The 6,000-nt window shown below is 39.3% G+C and overlaps 1 protein-coding gene across 2 annotated transcripts in view; it reads right to left on the minus strand.

The window, feature by feature from the left end:
• The window catches only part of LOC133535128 (macrophage-stimulating protein receptor-like), a 51,806-nt gene extending 51,183 nt beyond the window's left edge, over positions 1-623 (minus strand). For both annotated transcript variants that reach the window (XM_061874641.1, XM_061874642.1), the window contains exon 1: positions 546-623. The gene's annotated coding sequence lies outside the window, so the exon portion shown is untranslated. The remainder of the gene's footprint in view (positions 1-545) is intronic.
• Positions 624-6,000: the final 5,377 nt, after the last annotated feature.

Genomic DNA, 6,000 nt, shown 5'->3' on the forward strand with positions numbered 1-6,000 from the left:
AAAGTCAGAAGGAACCCTTAAAATATTGATAACAAATTCATCAAATCACAAGATGATTCAACGTAACTGGGGGGAAAAAAGCCTAAACATTGCATCTTTAACGCAATTTTCTGAAAAAGATGCTGGGAATTCAGGCATTTTAATCCGCAACAATCATTTTTTTTAAAAAGACAGGGTAATTCTGGGGGGACTGAATATTAAATGAGACAAACTGCACGCAGAAGTGAATTAGCTTTGAAAAAATGCGAGCAAAAGGGCAAGACAAGACTTGCTTGAAAATGCGATGCAGCCGATGGAAAACATTCAAATCACAAGCAAAAACAAACAAGACAAAATGTACAAAATTCATAAGTAATGTTAAAACTGTTCCATTAATAGTTCAAGAAGAAACAAACTGTTTTATTAACTATTGTATTAATATCATTATTATTATACTAGTGAGACTTTATTACTAATACAGACCATTAAGTCATTATGATGTCATATTTTCTTCTTGAAATTTTAAAAAGCGCTTTTAACAAAAAGGTCTTTTAGTGGCGGCTCACCTGACAGGAAAACTTCCAGTCTGTAGTCTTCAGAGTTCACTCTCAGCACGAAACTCCAAACGAGTCAAGTACATTTTAGTACTTGTAGAACAAACGGATGTGTGGTGTACGAGCTACAAAATAATAGCAATGATAACATCAAAACGTACACGTATATAAAATATTTATTTTTCTTTGTTAAAGGTGAATTTTATTTCTACAATTTTGAGGTATATAACATTGTGGCTGATGATTTGAATGACGGCCATATCGTGAAGGGCTGCAGAGGAGCCTTACTGTGAAAGTTGTCAGCCGGAAACACGTATTTGTTGATCTTTTTGACGATGATCGAGTCAGCCGCACCCGCTAAGGAAGTCAGGATACAATTGCGCAACCTGACCAGCAGACATCTTCATTATTTCCTTGTCATCATGCGTTTTTGCACCATAATCTCCCCCTACTCCCGCCCCACACACACACACATTTTTCGCATAAAATAATAGATATATTTTTTTTATATTGCTGCTCTTTTCTTTCTGCCCTGAAAGGTTCTGCCAGAAATGCATTTCTTAGAGATGAGTGACGATCATCTGGAATGAGAGGAATGTTTCTTTGACCTTTGCAGCTCATGTCTGTACCAAGCAATAATATAGTATAATATAAAGTAATACTCTAGTAATACCACATAGCTGGTATTAATACGCACTAACCTTACAAGCGGCCCAACGATGACGTCATATTAAAAGTTAAACATCGACCAATGGATCCAAAGTCCATAAACAGACAAAAGGGTGTGAATTGTTATCATAATTGACAACTTTGACAAATTAAAATATTTTTTTTATCATGCAATAAAGCACAATTTGAGGTTTTATATGCAAAACAGCAAATAGATGGACACGAAATTGTGCCTGAGGAATAATTTTACTGTAAGAATAACAGTTGTGTCGATTTTTTATTTTAATTGATTTTAAATTAACAGTAATACACTGTAAAAACTGTCAGTAGATTTTACATTAAAAAACTGGCAACTTAGTCGCCAGAATTTTACTGTGAAAAATAACGGTGGAGTCGTTTTTTTCCAATTTACAGCAAAACTATTCAACAACTGTATATCTACGTTTAAAAAAACAAAACTAGCAGCTCAGTTGCCAAAATGTAATTGTAAAAATAACATTTGTATTAATAAAGTTGTTCAATTAACAGCAATACACTGTAAAAAGGATGACAGTAGATTATATGGGGGAAAAAAACAACCCAAAAAACACAGCTCTGTCTCCAGAAATGTACTACAAAAATAAAAGTGGTATTGTTTCTCCACTTACAGTATAGCTTTGGAAAAATAACGACTGGAGAATTTAAGAAAAAAAAAATCATTGTTAATTTACTGTAAAATTCTGGGAACTTAGGGTTTTTTTTGCGTCAAATGTACAGATATATTTCTTCTTTTTTTTTACAGCGTGTAAAACTATTGCTATACTGTTTTCATCAAACGTGATGAATGGGAAAAAACTTGTTCAATCATACTAAAAAAAAAGTGCAAAACAAAATGTTTAACATAATTAAAACATCCGTTGTGGTGAAGAAGGAGCTGAGCCGGAAGGCAGAGCTCTCAATTTACCGGTCGATCTACGTTCCCATCCTCACCTATGGTCATGAGCTTTGGGTCATGACCAAAAGGATAAGATCACGGGTACAAGCGGCCGAAATGAGTTTCCTCCGCCGGGTGGCGGGGCTCTCCCTTAGAGATAGGGTGAGAAGCTCTGCCATCAGGGAGGAACTCAAAGTAAAGCCGCTGCTCCTTCACATCGAGAGGAGCCAGATGAGGTGGTTTGGGCATCTGGTCAGGATGCCACCCGAACGCCTCCCTAAGGAGGTGTTTAGGGCACGTCCAACCGGTAGGAGGCCACGGGGAAGACCCAGGACACGTTGGGAAGACTATGTCTCCCGGCTGGCCTGGGAACGCCTCGGGATCCCCCGGGAAGAGCTAGACGAGGTGGCTGGGGAGAGGGAAGTCTGGGTTTCCCTGCTTGGGCTGTTGCCCCCGTGACCCGACCTCGGATAAGCGGAAGATGATGGATGGATGGATGGATGGATGGATAATTAAAACATAAATTAGAAAAAACTTTCTGACACATTCTGACAGCATTATGACGGCATTTCAAAACCACCACTAAAGCTATACGTGCCACAGAGCTTCTATGCGGAAATTGTCCATTATATTCCTCACAGTGATGCAGCAGGAAGGGGCTCGGAATACGCTTGCGGTAAAATGTATAAAATTTCCATGCGCCTCTTCAAGTAATACTGTGTGTGTACAATGAATTAATTAACACACAATTTGAACCATCTGACATAGTGACTTGTTCCACTGCAGCACTATCTGTCGAACCTGATTTGTCACTGTTTGGCCTCGCTGCAAGTAGACTGTTACCAATGAGAAGTGCTCACCAATTCTTGTTTGTGCTCCTTTCACCTGATTCTTCTTGTTATGCTTCTACAAAATGTTTATGTTGTGTGGAAACTTATTTTGCAGCTGGTCAGTGTGTCATAGGTTCACTTTTCTTTCTTTTTTTTATCACTTATCTTTTTAGGAGCAATTTCCCTTGTGGGATAGTAAAGTTATAAGTCTTAGTCTAATGAGTCATCTGAATAAAAGTTGTATTTGAGTCCTTGCCAGATTGGACATGATCACAGCTTTTGTTGCTGTTTGTAACCATGGGGATGTGAAAAGAAAACTTCTGCTTTTAATCCCGGAAGCCGAGAAGCATTTTGACGTGACTTGGATCAACAACAGGAGAGGCAGCTTCGTGGCCCACAATGCATTTCTATGAGGGGCCGTTAGGGACACTATTCAGAATTACCTCTTACATACACTACTGAAATGCTCTCACATAAACAACTAAAATGTATTTAAGAGCATTTTAGTAGTGTGTGTAAGAGCATTTCAGTAGTGTATGTAAGAGGTAATTCTGAATAATGTCCCTAACGGCCCCTCATACATTTCTTCCTATCTGCTCTTCAAGCGACAGGACTTGATGGCAAAGTGTTATGTTTAGGGTCAAATGGGACAACGTTCAATAACTAAATACATCTTTCAATAATTACTTGGACCTGTCATCAATTATTCATCATTGGAATTAAATACATGCATATGTTATTAAACATGTCATATGTTGATTTAGCGTAAAACTTTATCTAAGTAGGCCTACGGCCATACCACCCGGAGCACGCCCGATGTCGTCAGATCTGGCCTGGTTAGTACTCGGATGGGAGACTACCTAGGAATACCAGGTGCTGTAAGCTTTAGGGGGCTTCACAGTGGAAGAGGGGTTCGTGCATCTGCCTCACAATACGAAGGTCCTGGGTTCAATCCTGGGCTCGGGATCTTTCTGTGTGGAGTTTGCATGTTCTCCCCGTGAATGCGTGGGTTCCCTCCGGGTACTCCGGGTTCAGCTCCTACTTCCAAAGACATGCACCTGGGGATAGGTTGATTGGCAACAGTAAAATGGCCCTAGTGTGTGAATGTGAGTGTGAATGTTGTCTGTCTATCTGTGTTGTCCCTGCGATGAGGTGGCGACTTGTCCAGGGTGCACACCGCCTTCCGCCCGATTGTAGCTGAGATAGGCACTAGCGCCCCCCACCACCCCAAAGCATACTTGCCAACCCTCCCGAAATTCAGAGCCTCTCCCGAAAACCTCCCGGAAGAAATGTTCTCCCGAAAATCCCCCGAAATTCAGCCGGAGCAGGAGGCCACGCCCCCTCCAGCTCCTTGCGGACCTGAGTGGGGACAGCCTGTTTTCATGTCCGCTTTTCCACTAAATAAACAGCTTGCCTTCCCGTTACAACATCTACGGATTTGAATAAAAAACTGCACACACAAGGAGACGAAGGAGAAGAGAGAGGAAGTTACAGCCGTGGCGACGCCGTCTGTAATAGGGTAATTCTATGTTGTCTGTTGCCATCTCCTGGTGAATGTTAGCTATAGCGTTACGGGGTTGCTTTTTGATTGGTCAACGATTTACGTGGTGTTGCGCACCTGATGACAAGTGAGGGAGAAATAAATGGCAGAACAAAGATTACTCAAATAGTGAAAGGTAAGTGTTGTTGTTGTTTTTTTAGTAACCAGCAAGCACAGTACAGTTATTAGAACAACTGTGTTTTTATTGCTGTGTATTTGATAGGTGCCGTCCGAAATTCAACTATTTATTTTATTTATGTATAAAATAAAATAAATATATATAGCTAAAATTCACTGAAAGTCAAGTATTTCATACACACACATATATATATATATATATATATATATATATATATATATATATATATATATATATATATATATATATATATATATATATATATAAAATATATATGAAATATTTGAGTTGGTGAATTGTAGATGCAAATATATTCCTCCCCTCTTAACTACGCCCCCAACCACGCCTCCGCCCCACCCCCGACCACGCACCCCCACCCCACCCACCACCTCCCGAAATCGGAGGTCTCAAGGTTGGCAAGTATGCCCCAAAGCGAATAAGCAGTAGAATGGATGGATGGATGGATTATCTAAGTAATTATTTCACAATTTAGTACATTTGTTTCGCCGTCATGTAAGCGAGTGGACTGAAGAGAAACTAGTCCAATGATTGCTTTGGACGGCAGTCTGGAACTTTGGCATCTATGACGTATTGAAAATGTAGTTGACTATTTGTCCAGCAGGGGGCAGACTCGGCATTACAAAAAAGCAGGTTCCTCTAGGCGTGTTTGATGACGTCATGCAGGAAATGGCTGTGATGGAGGAGGTATTTCCTCCAGCTCAACAGTTTTAACCCTTTGTATGTTTAATCACAATTGAAACATAAATTCATTTTTGATGCTTTCAAGTCATGCACGTGTTAAGAGTGTGTTATTTTTGAGTGTCTTTAACATCCCATAAATTCTTTACGGACATTGAGGAATTTTGGCTCTTCAGTTGACAAAGTTGTGTTTAACCAACAAAGTTGACTTTTGCTCAAACTTAATAGCAGCATTTGTGTTTCAAATGTGTATTGCTCATCTTTTGAATTATTTGAGTGATTTCGTTCACTTATATAATATTTGATATGATGCAAGCTGCTGTTAAAAGCCAGAAATATATTTTACAATGAGTTTCTTTTATTATTACTTTATTTGTTTACTAAGAAGGAATAACTTGTTTTTTTTTTTTTTGAATAACCACACATTTCAGACCATTATCATGTTAGATAGAAAAGAAAACCATTGTGTTGATTTTGATGACTTGAATTTCTCTGCAGGCTTCTAGTTGGAATGTAAGAGTCCAGAAAACTACAAAATTAAATCCACATCAGATAATCCGACTCTGTTTGTGTTTGAACGGAATTACCAGAAAGTGCTTGCAAATTTCCCCTAGAAGGCCCTTATGTGGGCTCTGAACCGAGGATGTCGTTGTGGCTTGTGCAGCCCTTTAAATAAA

This window comes from Nerophis ophidion, linkage group LG16 (assembly GCF_033978795.1).
Source record: "Nerophis ophidion isolate RoL-2023_Sa linkage group LG16, RoL_Noph_v1.0, whole genome shotgun sequence".
Classification (NCBI taxonomy): Eukaryota; Metazoa; Chordata; class Actinopteri; order Syngnathiformes; family Syngnathidae; genus Nerophis; species Nerophis ophidion.